At 42.0% G+C, this 15,793-nt stretch overlaps 1 protein-coding gene across 1 annotated transcript in view; it reads right to left on the reverse strand.

Moving 5' to 3' along the window:
• The window catches only part of TCF25 (transcription factor 25), a 1,148,081-nt gene that overhangs the window by 365,776 nt on the left and 766,512 nt on the right, over positions 1 to 15,793 (reverse strand). The gene's annotated exons all lie outside the window — the stretch shown is intronic.

Raw genomic sequence — 15,793 nt, forward strand, 5'->3', positions numbered from 1 at the left:
TAGAATCAGCTCGACGTGTTCTTACCTCCTGCCCTAGAAAGAAAGAGCACTATGTGCGATATTTAAGTAATTGTGCAGAGAATATGAATGATGTTACAGGAAAAGTATTTTGGTTGAGATGTGTATCAGGATAAAGTCGTGGCATTACAATTGCAATAATTCAGGTCTGGAAATGTGTTGGAATACATCTACAAAGTTTCTAAGATGATGTGACACTGCTGTATAATTTGTAAATACAATGATATATGAGTGTAACACAAATCTATATCTATTTTTATGCTATATTGCTGTCTAACTTCAATATCTGATGGTTGATAGTGATGTTATTTATGAGTTGTAAAGAAATGAAATGAATGATCTGTATTGTTATAAATTTCTTTGTGTAAAGGTTTGCTTGAACTATATACACAAATACAAATACATTTACTTTTATTTTCAAACACTTTTCCCATTTATACAACATAAATCAAGTAGTAAATTTCCATTGCACTAATAATTCTCTTCTCTAAACCCAAAACACTATCTTTACAATCTTTTTTATCCCATAACGGAGCAGGGCTGTTGAATCCCATGATACGCAAGTCCTCCACAGCTTCTAAGATTAGTGTAATTGTGCTGCGAGTTTTCCGCTATTGTGTTAAAATGGACACTGACTCATAAAAGGGAAATTTAACCTGTACATGTCCTTAGATTTTAAGACTAAGTGTTGGTAATTCCTGAAAAACTGCAAGTAAAAAGTTGTCTATTGAGAGGAAAAAACTTGTCTTTGGTCAATAATTCCGATTTTCGTTGGCATGTCAGAAATTCATACTACTTTCAGGGGGATTCCTGTCCCTTTCCCTTTTCCATAGGCATCCTGTTTATAGTCACCTTGTCTATAATCAACTACCATAACTTAGGCTCTTCAGCTGCAGCACAAATGTTAAATTTATTATTAAAAGAGTCACTACTTTCTATGTCCACATCAATAGACAAGGTAGGTTGTTTGATCGTGCTTAAAAGCTGTCCTGTGGTCTTTTCTTCATTTTTGCCTTTACATACCATATTCAAAATTTTCAGATCGTCATTTTTGGTATCAGTGTCTGAATACTAATTTCCAAGTTTTACCTTTTTTAAACAGCACAGTTGTTTTATATATTGACAAACCTGTATGTCCTGAGCTGCTGCTTTGTCTTTTTTTCTGCTTGATGTATCTGCTGCTAGGGTATAAACTTTCATCATTTTCTTTTATAGTTACGTTGCTAGGGTTCTATGTCCATGCATCAACAACAGATTTTTTGAAGTAATTTCTTTCTAAGAAATTACTTTGAAAAAACTCTTTGAAATGTATTTATTTCGACACATTTTGATGCAACAACGTGATACCGCTGTTGCTAGACCCAGTTACATTAATTTCTTTAGTTTTAACAGTCTTGTGTTTACCTGCTTTACATTATTGACTTGCTAGTAAGATTGGTCTTGCTTTTGTAGCACCTCACCTTGCTTTTGATACTTCTTAGCTTGGTTTCTTTTGGATCCATTTTCACTAGACCTTGGCAGAGGAATTTGACCAGTGACAAGATTTTAGAGAAACCTCATGAATCGAATTACTTAGCACCACAATGGAAGAACTTTATAAGGCCAAAGCAGTTGTTATTCCGCCAAAACCTACATCCGTATTTTCAGTGTGCATTGATGTACTCATTTTTTAAAAAAAATAGCTGCCATTCAAAGCATGAAGTATTTCTGTGTTACCACAAACTTCAAGTGCAATCAGATAAAATAGTCTCATTAAAGATTGCAGCACCTTATGGAGTGCATTCAGAGTAAACGGTGGTGGTCCAGGTGTCTAACGTCTCAATGATTGGAAACTTTTAATTAAAGTTCTTAAAAAAGGAGCGAACGTCAGGGTCTGTAATTCTATGTGGAGATGGAGCCTCTGGAATGGTTTCAAGAATGCCCAATAGGCTGCACCAAGTTCTTGTATCTCCTTTTCAAAGCTCTCACATGTCCTTAAAACAGCACTGTTGTTAATTTGACTTTACACACCTTTACCTTTCTGCGCTCTAGAACTTGAGTGGCAGAAAGGGGGGAAGATCTTTTATCAATGCTTGTTTCCAAATAGTTTCCCACAACTAATAACTCTGCAGAAATCTGTTTGGTTTTGCGGGGGTATCAAGTAGTTATTTTAGAATCGTTTATAGGTGCCAAACATTCCATTTTCGCCATTTGTACTGCAGTTTCCAGTCAAAGACATCCCTCCCATTAAGCTGTTTTGGCCTCTACCTTTGTTCTATCTGTTTTTTCCAAGCTGGGACCACTAGGTACAAAGGGCTCGTACTCTTCACGTGAGGATGAGGCATTATTAATAATGTCCATTTTGTTTTTGCTCTTAGGTTTAACTTAAACACTGTGAAAATCACTGAAGGAAGGATGATGGAAAAAGCTACCCTCCAAATATGCAAGACAGCAGGCTACTAATTATTAGAATATTTCAAAATAAACAGGCACAGCTGTTCGAGAAGAAACAGTTCAAAGAAATGCAGAGCAATCACCTTTCCTATGTCAGGAGTCTGCTAGATCATAATGTAACCTGGGATGGGGGAGGATGCGCTTTCACAATATTAATCAAGTTAATGAGCCTCTGCATAAAATTTCAGGGCGAGCGAGCAATCAACTAAATAAACCAGTATAGATATTACTTAAAATATATAAAGACCCATGTGAGAAACCTGAAGGTGTCTCACCCGCTAGTCCCCGGGGACCGGTCATACAGGTGGCCAGGACACGGCCATCGCTTTTGGATCCAGTTCCTGGGATTGGACCAGTGCGGGGGGGGGGAATCACCTGGGTGAGGGTTCTTTGGGGAGTGGAACATTGGATGGTGAGACTGCTATCCCCTTGCCTTTAACGCCTTTATCCGATTCTACTAGGCAAGATACTTAAGAACTCAAATCCCTCACCTCCCTCCCCCTTCACAACACAAACACTTTTTCACAGACAGCTTGCTATGAGAGAAAAAGGACTAACACCCGAGCCGTATACCTGACATGTCCCAATACAATAGTCAGGCAGGGTCAGGGAATTACAGACCATCACACACACCTGACTTCCATTACACTTCCCCACACAGCTAAAAGGCGGAGCATGTGAGCACACTGTGAGCGAGGTAAAGCACACAAGGAAGCAGCAGTTCCAAAATGGCAGTTTAACACGAGGCGAAAGACTGCAAAACAGAAGGAGATCGCAAGGAGGGAAGTGCCCTTGACCTTTTCTACAAGGAACCGTTACTTTCACAAAACCTTGAGAATATAAAGCGCAAGACCAGGAAACCAGGCTGAAGAATCCTACATTGTGTGTCAGAGGTACCGGGGCTCTCCTGCATCGATAATCAAGGCTGGGTGAATCACTTGCTGCTGTAGTACTGTCCTTGGCTCCTAAAACAAAGTAGTGCCAGTGAAATCAACACAGCCGGTGAGTTGGGGAGGCCGATACCAGACCTGTCTGTTTTGAAGCCAAGTTGCAAGCAGCAACATTGTATGGTGAATGCTGAAGCGAAGAGTGTATGAAACGCATGTGATAACCAACGTAAGTAAAATTGGACAACAGATGAGTGATAACCAACGTAAGTAAAATTGGACAACAGATGAGTGATTGAACTTGAAACGAAGATACAATACCTTTGACAGAGTGGTTCAGCACCACGTACGTGCTCATTCGCAGGTCTCTGTACTGTAAGGTATCCAACTAATAGGTGGCAAAAGCGAAATAGTGACAAAAGGTTGTGAAACGAAGTGGTCCTGCAACGGGTCAAGCAAAATCCTGTGCATAATCGAAAGTCTTCGATGTTGATAGAGTAAAGAAAGTTGATGCCAAAATAGGTAAAGTTGGTCCGAGCCCGAACAAGGGAGATCAGCTAAGAGCTGTGGGTTAAAGCAAGTTTGTGTTAAAGTAAACAAAAATTGGTCCGTGCCCGGCAGAGGGAGACTAATTGAATATTGTGTCAAAGCGGATCTGAGCCCGGCTGAGGGTGATCCGGGGTGAACCGTGAATCACCCGAGAAAATGGATACAGGAAAATCTGACGAACATTGTGTTAAAGGGGATCTGAACCAGACTGAGGGGGGTCTGATGTAAATAGTGAATCACCTGAGAAATTGTGTATGTGCGATCTGAGCCCGGCTGAGGGGGATCCGAGGTGTATAGTGCATCACCTGAGAAATTGAATACGTGTCAAATCCAGAGATGAAAAGAACATATTGTTTGTTGCATCAGGCCCTCAGAATGAAGAGTCTTTGAAAAGCGAAGAGACTTGTGCACGGAAGGGCCTGATGCCAATGCATGAACTGCACCCTTGTGCTAGAGAAGCCAGAGACTGCCCTAAGCTCGAGTGTGCCACCTTATCCCGTGCTGAAAACGTGGGGAAGGTAGGCCAATGGACTGAATATCCTGGCATATCATTTCTTGGATGCTTCTTTCTTTTAAATAACATGGTTTCTCATACTATCTGCAATTAGAGGTAAGGATTGGCAATAGTTTGTTTTAGAATAGGCCCTTTTATTTTGCCAGGACACCACAAGGACTGCGTTATTATTCGATGGTCGTAGCTTGCTCCCATCTTTAGATTTAGGATTTCAAACCTTTTTTTAAGTTCAATAAATACCCTTGAACTGTGGTCACTTGTATCTGTCTTACTGTTGATACCATGCCTTCATTACACCCTCGAAACAAAGAAATCATCCAAGTACAGACATGGGGGTGGGCAACAGTGGTGGCTTGTGATTTTTTTTATTTGAGGGACATAACTATTTCCCATAAATATTTCAGAGCAAATGAGCGTAGAGAGGGAGCCCAAACCAATCAAGGGCACTTTGGGGGATCTCCCCCTAAGAAAACCTTATGAAAAATTGGTTAAAAACATGCATTTTACAGGACACTTTCTGAGAAAAACTCAGCAAGACAGTTTGTAATTGTCTTTTGTAGGGTAACTCTTTATTTTTATTTATTTGCATTTGGCTAACAGATAAACCTTTGCAAAAATGGACAAAAAGGAAAAGGAAGTTACATATATTTTACATTTAAGTACAAATCACTGTTAGCATTTAACACATTTAAAACAAGTTTAAAATAGATTTAAAAGCAAACAAATTAAGAACATTTAAAAACAACATAGTGCAATCTCAAAGATTCTTAAAATTGTTGCATCTAAAACCAAATCATGGCTATTTAAAATTTTGGGAAAGACCACACCCTGCACAAAGCGCAGAAAGACGTTAAAGCGAAGATCAGCCAGGGCAGAACATTCTAACAGGGTGACTAATGTATTCAGAGCAGTGTCTACATGTTCTCAAGGATCACTCAATACCTTTTCTTGCATCTTCGACTTTGCCAGTGGACAGTACATTTAGTTTGAAGTGTAACATATCGCAGCAATGCTGCCTAGAAGGATGCTTTTTAGATAGAAAGGTAAGACATTATGTGCTCTTGTTTCATACTGTAGATTGTAAAATAGGTGGTAATTCAGGGCTGCCTCTCTATTTCTAATCCAATAAGTTTCGAAAATGATTTTCTTTTTATTTACATGGGCCACTATCAGCTTGTCTATGTTCAAGTCATAGTTACTCAGTAAATTTACACATGTTTCAAACCATTCTAGCAGAACTCTTGAGGTACTATTAAACAATTAAATTTGAAGTTCTGCAAGAATACAATTCCCTGGAGGGAGCAAGAGGGCCCTACATAATTGCAATTGTTTCAAGTCTGCCCGTGCTAGTATGGATACCAATCCTACCTCGTGCCTAATAAATGACATAGGTGTCCCCTTAGGGAGCGGAAGTAGCCCCTTCCATACCATTGACTCCACTTTATCCCAAGAATTTGCTAGGAGGGCTGACTCCACTCCGTATAACGGTTGTGGAACGACCTTTCTTTTGTTTGTAATATTTGATTATCGGGATAGCTGAATATTTCCCAAACTTCCTGTCAAATACTAATGTTTTGGTGGTATTTAGCCTCGCTTTTGTGGTCAGTCGATTGCAGTCACGCTGATTTGATCTCTTCAACTCAATATCTACGCCCAAATACCTGAATGATTGGACGACTTCCAGTTGTTCTTTAGCTATAGACCATTTGAATTTGGGCATGATTTTTCCGCCATAGTTTAGCACTAGAACTTTGGATTTTCTCACATTAGTTTCTAGAGCTAAAAAATATGTAGGATCTTTGAAGGCCTATAGGTGTTAGATCAAACAGAACAATATCATCGACACAGACCAGGTAGTTTATTTGCAGGTTTCCTAGCCTTGGGGGGAAAGTTTCTAATGTTTTTGAATGCTTCACCTATGTCACTGATATATAAGCTATGCAGGAAAGGGGCTAGCACACAACCCTGACGCAACCTATAGCGGTTACTCATCCACCCTGGATAGTTTGGGTCTTGGTCTAAACAGACCCTTACCTTAGTGTCGGTATGTAACACGGTCAGTATATTGCCCAAGGCCACTGGGCATTCCATCTTACTAAGTTTTGCCCACAAATATTTCCTGTTTACTTTATCAAATGCCTAAGAGACTAGCTCTGTGTTCCTAAAGCAGCATGTTAGCGCGTGGAAAAATGGAGTGAGATCAGGGTGCAGTGGCTCGCTACTTCTACAAGCCCAACGTCATTTCCGGAGCTGACGACCAGATGCCGAGCAAGATGGATCGATGGTCGACAGCCAGGGCGAGGTCCACTACGCCCCATGTCGAAAATGTTCTGAAGCAGCGAAGCTGGAGGGAATATCTATCAGATGAGGAATCTGAGGGAGAAAAGCAACGCATTGAAGTCATATTTGTGGTTACAGACTTTTATTAAATGATAAGGGGTTAGAAAATGCCTCACTATCCCTACTTCGAAGAGATATTTCCCTACCTCAACCAAAACTGTCAAATTACCCAAAGCATATCCTTGCCATTGCCCTCACATTCTAAAGTAACTCTAATGTGCAAAAGGGTAATGTCTATAGCCTTGAAAGGTGCACAAACGTACAAGTTCAAAAGAAATATAAATGCACTCCAGCACAAAAGATCTCAGTGGATAAGGTTCAAGTTCCAGGAGATGGCTCCCTTCCGCAGGTTGCTGTTCAAGATTTCTGAAGACTCCAAAAGACACAAAAATTCCTTGAAGGTTTCTTGGTTAATAACACAAACACTTCCAAAACAGTTTTAGATATAAGTTCCAATTATACAGGATACCTAGTGTACTACTCCCCTGCCAGATTCTTTCCCACTTCAATTTCACTTAATTCACCGTCCTGGGTTTACCTGGCATATTCCTGTGCCAGGACTTCTTTGGGTGGTCTCTTTTCTACAATAGCTTTCGCCTGGTATACTCTCTTGCCAGGACTTTCAACGTGGTACACTTTACACAACGCGCTACACTTTACACTCAATTGCAGACTTGTGGTTTTGCAAAGGTTCATGAGGTGAAGGGCTCTCTTTCTCTCCTCTTAACCGGTCTCATGCTTTCCTCACCTTGGGTACAGGTCCCAGACTCATAACAGTTCTGGTTTTGCAAATGTTCCTGGGGTGAGGTGTTTTCTTCTCCCCCCTTGACCTCTTTCGGGCTTTGTCTCCCAATATAATTCTCTTTCATTCCATGTACAATTCCGAATCTCTCCAGGACTCACCGTCTTTCTGCAACACTCTTCGGTTCCCTTGCGTTAAGCAGGGAGCAGCGTTTCGGTGCTCTGCCTCCAGTTTGCACACTTTGTGGCTCCCGTCTGGTGGTTGAGCCTCTACCTGTGCTCCTGTGGCTGAGGCACTGTTCTCCAGTTCCCGCGACTGACGACCAGACTTGCCTTCTTCCTCTGGTGCAATCCCAGTGCAGCAAACAGCTTGCTTCCTCTTTCTGCCTTGAGTCCGCTGGCTCCACGGACTCCTCCACAGCGGCTCAGTAGTCCCACGATCAACCTCGAGCGGACGCGGCTTCCCCAGGTAGCTCTCACTGCGTTCATTCAGGTTCTGCCTTTTAAATCTTCTGGCACCTGTCAAGCGCTCGTAACTACTAGAGCCCATTCTGGAGTCTTGCATCGTGGATCTGCATTGCTCCCTTTAGCCTCCTTGTCTCAGTATTCTTATATATACATAGAGATGTTGGGCTTTCCTGGGTTTTCTATCTACATGATAGTGGATGAGGTCTTTAGCAGGTTTTGTGGGAGGGAATGTTGGGAACATCCCTAAAAGGGAAAGGAGGGTGTGTGCCTTCATTCAATTATGCCATGTTATTCTTCCTGAGGGTCACCTCCTCCCATGCGGTCCTTCCTCATATAGTCGACCCCAGGGTTAGGATCAGGTAGCGACTGCCATCCTCTGACAACATGGGGAGAGGCTACCAACGGAAAGGTAGTGATGATACCTTCAGATTCATCACAGCTTGCTGTATTTTTTTCTAGGTCATACTGTAGCTGTACGTAGACACCGAGCACATAAGAATGCTTCATTAATGCAAGGGTAATATTTACATCCCACTAATAAACTGTCGGGAATACCTGCAGCCAAACACTGTGATTCACATAATTGAGCAACATAATAAGGATGTAAACCAGAAGTATTCAGATGTTTTTATGCAAAGTCCTGCTTGAGTTAAATATTGATTCCAACCACCCACCCGCAAACTGCAAGTGCTTATATTTTCTATGTATTCATTATTAATGTGATCTCATAACAAACTTCACACAATCACAAAAATCACAATTCATAAAACTCACAAACTCTCAAAATCACAAAAAATGCACATCACTAAATTGCTAATTTGATAAAATCAGGAATTTCACATAATCTTTTTAAATTCAATATAAAAGCATCGAAATTCAAGTACAGAAATATGATTTTAAATATGAAATATATTTTCTATTAAAAGCAGTCACTATAATCCCTTTTCAAAGAACATCACTCGCGCCCGCTCCGCCCACTCCCAGACATCCTCCTGGTCCCCTTGTGTGGTCCAGCCTTAGTTTGAAGACCACCGATAGAGAGGTATCCCTAGATTATATTTGGCGGGGTATGCATTGACTTTAAGGAAACCAGTGCTCTGCTTTTGCACCATTTTGAGCAGTAAAGTTGAAACACCACCCTGGCACTACAAAAATATCGGTTGCAACAGTAGCCTTTTGTTTTTTCATGCAGATAGTCTGAACACTGCCGATCTCACTTGGAATAGGATAGCATGGACCAAGCAATACATTTGTCCCTGAGGTAGACCATGTGCAGGAGGAAATACAGCACTCTTTAGTGGTCAAAACATGTCAGACAGTCTCTGTATCCCTTAAATTACATTTGCACATTGTTCTCATTCAAACAATTTGGAGGTGCAATTTGCAAACCTTGCAACATTATGTGTTGATAAAAACATTTCACTACTTGGTGAATATCTACCTCTTTGCTTCTACTGTCAATTGCTGATGCATATGGTTGTTTTTTTTTGGAGTGATACGAATGTAGATGTACAAACGAAACATGTTTTCCTTTTATCCTTTATGGTGGCTCAGTTTCCATACTTTTTTCGCTTTAATAATTGGTATGTAATGGATTATTTAAATTGTTCTTCAATCTAATTACCTTGCCCCATGAACCCAGCCATCATTGGATAAGGAATAGTCCATGAAAGTGAAATATTGTTTGCATCCACTTCTTTAGGCTTTCCATACTTAAGTGTACAACACGGTCAGTGGCAAAGGGGCACCCAAGGAAGGATAGCCAAGTTGAAGGGTAAGAACGTACCGGCACCCCACCAATACTACAAACCTCACCCAACCTTCTACCAACTGGCTCGGCTATATAACACCAAGCAACAATGCAATGACCCACGTGGGAGAAAGACTACAAGCCAGATCCAAAATCTACTTAGTTTTACGCTACCTCTCCACTTACTGTCATGCCCCACGCCCTTCACAGAGCACACCACGAGCAATAACTCAGGATACTGGATACATGAGGACAAGAACCAGAACCTTTGGAAACAACCCACAGCCAACCTTATTCGTGACCAACTCAAGAATACACATTTTAGATGATCAACCTTCAATGCTTGGCCCACTCATTATGGCACGGATACCAGAGACCACATGACCTTAACAAGAACCCCCAACCTATACACTCCCTTCATCACCACAAACCACCAAGCACCAACATTCTAGCTGGATTCAGACAAAATAAACAACCCAACCAGTTCCCTACTGTACCTGTTCAACAACAAGACATTAGGCCCCATGCAGCTGATCACCCCCACAACCAATCGACAATCTGACAACTCAGACCCTGGTTCTCACACAACATGAAAGCAACACAGGACATCCACTGGCACGTGATGCAGAGGCAGGAAACATGATACACAACAATCTGATCAATGGCCGCTCCAACTCTAAACTAGGAACTGAAATTCATGAATTTCTTAGCAAAGAAGGAACTAATTCACTTTCTAACAGAAAACTGGTTGTCAGAAGACTACAAGGTAATAGCACACTAATACATCTGCACCAACTTAAAACTCATCCACGTGAACTGAACCGACAAAAGCAGAGGTACCGCCGTGGCACACGAGCACCCCAAAATCACAACTTCACGTGAAGGACTTATTTACAATTAACAGACCACCATCATACATCCAACCACTGCAGAAAACACAAAACCTTTCAGATGTAATTGCTAACTGTGACAATCCAAGGAATTTGTCCCTTCTCCTCAATGGGGATCCACCTCCTTTGGGACTACAAAAGACACTCTTAGGGGCAGGTCAAGCAGGGTATCACTGTGGGTGACCCCCCCCTTAGAAAACGAGGATGTCCTAAACAAGGATGTAATGACACCTTCCTTTGAAACAGAAGCTCCATTGTTTAAGTGTTATATGGTAGGTGAGCCATATTATGGGGTTAAGGGCCCTTTAATTGGGAAGGGCTTGGCTGCTAACCCCACTCTCTGGACTTTTCTGCAAGAAACATTAAACCAGTGCGGTTAAGTATCTCACTATATAGAGGAAGACAAAAAGGAAGTACAAAGGTACATGGAGGGAAAAAACAGGAAGTCTGAAGACATCTGCATACAGGCTGCACCTTGGCCGGGATGCTGGGTGGATCAAACCTGGAGGCAACAACACGCCTGATAATGTGGACGGAAGAATCCCAAAGCCCGCAGAATGCTGCTGAGCCCAGGTGGGCAAGACACCCGACGATCTGAGGTCTCCTGGAGAGAGACGAGCGCAGGAGAAACCGGATGCACCCTCCCTCCTGAGCCCAGTCACAGAAGAGATGAATCGCTACAAGAGAGCCGACGGATGCAAAGGTGCAGTTCAGCATGTACGCAAGTACAAGAGTCACTGCTGCCGTTTCCGAACGACTCTGCCAACACACAAGTATGCAGCCAGCAAGGAGAAAGGGGATGTGGGTGGTTGGGCGCCGAGTAACCTGTGAAGGGTTTAGAGATGCTGCCACACATTTACATCCGACAAGGCCAAGCAGCACAAGAGAGGCTGAACAAGTCAGAAGCTTTGAAGGGCTTAGGGATCATACCACACATACGGTCGGCAAAGCAAAATAGCCCACGAGAGGCTGAGCGAACCAGAAGTCCTGAAGGGGACATAGACATTGCAATTCTAATACGGCCAACAAGGCCAAGCAACCCATGAAGGCTGAGAGAACCAGGAACAGTGGAAGGGGTAAAAACCAACATAAGCACACAGCCAGCAAGGGCCAGTGGCCCACCAGAGGTTAAGCAAAGCCAGAATTTTGAAGGGAATAAGTATAACTATTGTATACAGGGAAGGATGTTTGAGATAGAGAAAGAACGTTGTGATCTTATGAGAATGAAAGAAGTTAGGAGTTGGAACACTAAAAGAATGTCAAGAGAATCCAGAAGTTGTTTAACTTTCATTTTCCTTTGGAACTATGTCCAAGACGATGGAGGGACAGGACCTGAGAAACCAACTTTTTATTTAGAGCCATCATTAGAGAAAAACTGAAACCTGAAAAAGGGTAAAGGAACTGGAACTCTAAAAAGGGTGGGGGTCAAGCATCAACCTGAGACAAGAGGGGAGCAGAACACTTCTGCAGTCTGATTTAGGTTTCCTTATTGTTAGTGGTAGGGCAGGCCATAGGATAGAGTAGGTTTTTGACAGAAGATGATTGTTATTTTCAGACATCCTGACAAGCACCTTATATTATTGTCGTAGCCTACGGAACCATCACCACTAGCAATAAGACTACGATAGGCATTTCTTTCCTTTAAAAAAGTAAAGTTGAAACCCTAACATGTCTTTGTGTCCAGTCTCCTATGTCTGATTTACCACATAAACAAGCGATACAACACAAACATCTAACAGTCCTCAGAACCTTCAATATTTGGTCCGAGGTGCAAACAGAATCTGCACCCAAATGTTTGAGTCCCCAATGGTCAGCTTTTGCCTTAAACAAATGGTCAAAAGAACACCACACTGCAGGCCATACCCTTGACACAGTATTTGAAGAAAGCCAAATAACCACCCCCCATACCCCAATCAGGTACTATGAGCCATCATCTAATGATTTCTTTTACTATCAACAATTCCATGCGTCAACTTCTATATCACAAAGGACAAAACTGCTGGCAGGAGGAGCTGGAAATCTCTAAACCTGGAGAAACTTGAAATATCATAGAAGAGACCAAACTCTTAGCCCAACAAATGGGAACTCTTATTGACGAAAATAATTTAAACAAGAGAAAACTGGATAACCAATGAAATAGACACCCTCACCCCACTAAAGCGCATCACCCTCTTAGAAAAAAGGCCATCAGCAAGATGGTTCACACAACTCGCTGCCGAACAATTAAACAACTCAAAAAAAACATGGAGGAACACTAAAACCCACAAAAGAATGTTGCCTACCAAAGACAGATCTGCCACTACAAAACAGAAATCCTTAAAGCAAAGAAGCGTTACTATTCCAAACTAATTAATAATGCATCTCATACAGGGAAATGACTTTTTATTTATGAGATGAAAAACCCTGCTTCCTGCAGCAGAGTACCTTGACCTACCCAAAAACTACGTGATGATACCACCAACCACTTCAGAAGTACATTTCCAAACATACATCAATGTTGTAATATGGAAAGGAATTGGAAGCAACATTCAAATCCTGGTCAATTACTTTCAGCTTACAACCCCATCAATTTACAGATATAAAGCAAAAGCAGAACCAAACTTAAAAGAATGTGTGAAACTTAGCAACACAGGCTGCTCCCTGATTAACCCATCTCCCAAACATTTACAAGGAGATCCTTCACAAGGAAACACCAGCTTTTACTTTTGAAAATTAATGAACTGCTCTCTCGATAAAGGAATTTTAGCAAAAGCTTCCAAGACTCCCTACATCAAACCACTTCTACATAACACAGCTGGAGACCCAGAAGACCAATCCAACTTTCATCCTCTATCAAACATACCATACCCAGGCATAATTCTAGAGAGCTACGTAAACAGCAAAATCTAGGAGCATTTACAGTCTAATAATTTACTAAATCACTCGCAAGTTGGTTTCAGACCTATGAGAGGCACTGAACCGCAATACTTTCCATTTGGGGCAAACACAAAATCACAGCAGATGACATCACCACAACACTAGTACTCAACATCTCAGCTGCCTTTGACACTGTTACCAGAGTACACTAATTAGAAGGCTTGAAGAAACTGGACTCATAACATAACTCTACAATGGATGAGATATTGCCTAATGATCAGAACAGAAATCCATCACCTGCCCCGCCCCCTTTCAGTTCACACCCACAAACCAATACATGTGGAGTTCCCCAAGGAGCAAGTCTCTTGTTTGTCGCTCTTTATCAACACCTATATGACCCATTTGATGAAGATCTTAAAATCTTATAGGCTCACCTGTTATAACTATGCAGATGGCATACAAAACATATACAAAGTGACTGACTATGGAAACTCGAGCACTATCCCACAGCAATTGCCCTACACAAATAAGCAAATGGGATGACTGTCAACTACCTAAAACTTAACCCACAAAGATCGAAAATAATGATAGTCTCACTGCATGTCACACCTGAAACACCTATGCCACTGCCTTTGGAAATGGTTAACTGCCCTAGACCATATAAAATTACCAAGAACCTAGGCAACCGACTCATGCTGAAACTCCAAATCAACACAATAGTAAACATATCTCCCCAATTTGTTCAAGAATCAACTACACAAACAGCATTTACATAAGTACGCTGGACTGTCCACTGCATCCAAAACACAGCAGCCAAACTACTACTCGGACTCAACAGGAGGGGACAAATGCAGGCTTTCAGAACACTCCACTAGCTACCAATCCAAAAAAGGATCTAATTCAAGTCTCTCTGCATCGCCCACAGAGCACATTATGTTTAAGGAGCAGAATTCCTCCTAGACAGGATTTCACTCCACCAATCAGAGATTCAAGAACAAGAAATGACAAAATATTAGAAACTAGATGATTTTGCAGAGAAAGGCACAGAGGGTCTGCCTTTTCCACTACGAGTCAAAACACTGAAACGTGCTAACAAGGGAATCTGCACCCTCAAGGCCAACTGAAATTCAGGAAAAGTGTAAAAACCTGGCTCTTCAATGCTTACAGCCAAAGTTTAACCTACACCCATCAAGCAGTGGAAATTACATTCCTCAATAGTTCTACTTTCATGTGCAGATACAACCTAAAGGAACGCCATACTGGCTCCTGACCGTTCGCCTAGAACAATGCGCAACATTCAGGAACCTATAACAATTAGGAGACATCACATAAGGCACTGCCAAAACCATAAAAGTATGGCAACAGGCCCATTATTAGCTCCCTGGTCCCTTAGCGGCCTTAGTGGGACCCGCTAAGGGACAAAGTAATATGGCAGTAAGGGGTTAACGGCACCAGCATCCTTACCGGCGCCGTTAAACCCTTACCGCTGCACTCGTAATGACCCCAAAGTCTCTGACAAATGAGTTTTCCTTAGTTCTAAACAGTTTTCATAGTTTTAACACAAGTCCAATGTTTCGACTTCATGCACATTAGGCTAGTCGTCTTTGGAGGGGAAGCAGTTCAGGGACTACAGTGTGTAATTCGAAGTAGGGAACCATTTACTGATTGCTTATGTGGCAGATTTGACTACAAATGCAGTTTCTCAGGGGTGTACTTGGGTACTTGGTGCTCAGATCTTTTGTTTGTAGGTGACCATGCAAATTGAGGGGGGGGGGGAGTATCCTAAAGGCAGGACCACCCTGGATATGTGGTGGGTGGAGAGAGCTAGAGGTCTGCGGATCTCTGCCAATTCCAGTAGCTATCAAAGCCCAGACACCTGAAAACTGGGGACCAGAGAGACCGAATCGCAACAACAATGGCAGACGTGCATGCCCAAACTGAGGCACCTAAACAAAGCAGAAGGTAACCGAAGATTCGAAAATTACGGTTCCCGGACGGAACAAGAAACCTCCTCCACTAATGGCTAACACAGAGGAAAAGCAGGTACGCAGTTCCCAATTAGGAGAAGGGCGGCAGAACTCAGACTCCATCATGAGGAAGGTCATAACGCTAAGAAAGGGGATCCACGGGGCCCAGTAAGACTATAGAAAGGCATAGATTAAAAGAAAATCCCAAAGAGGGTGAAAGCAAAGTTAATACCCGAAAGAGCACTGTACGAAACCCAAGAGTAAGAAGAATACTTCGAGGGTTGAAGCAAATCAGAACACCCCACAAGGGGTTACTGAATATCCACAAGAAAGAATATCACTCTGAGGGGGTCAAAGCAAGAATAACAACCCACAAGGGG

Source organism: Ambystoma mexicanum, chromosome 1q (assembly GCF_040938575.1).
Source record: "Ambystoma mexicanum isolate Mex_15411 chromosome 1q, UKY_AmexF1_1, whole genome shotgun sequence".
Lineage (NCBI taxonomy): Eukaryota > Metazoa > Chordata > Amphibia > Caudata > Ambystomatidae > Ambystoma > Ambystoma mexicanum.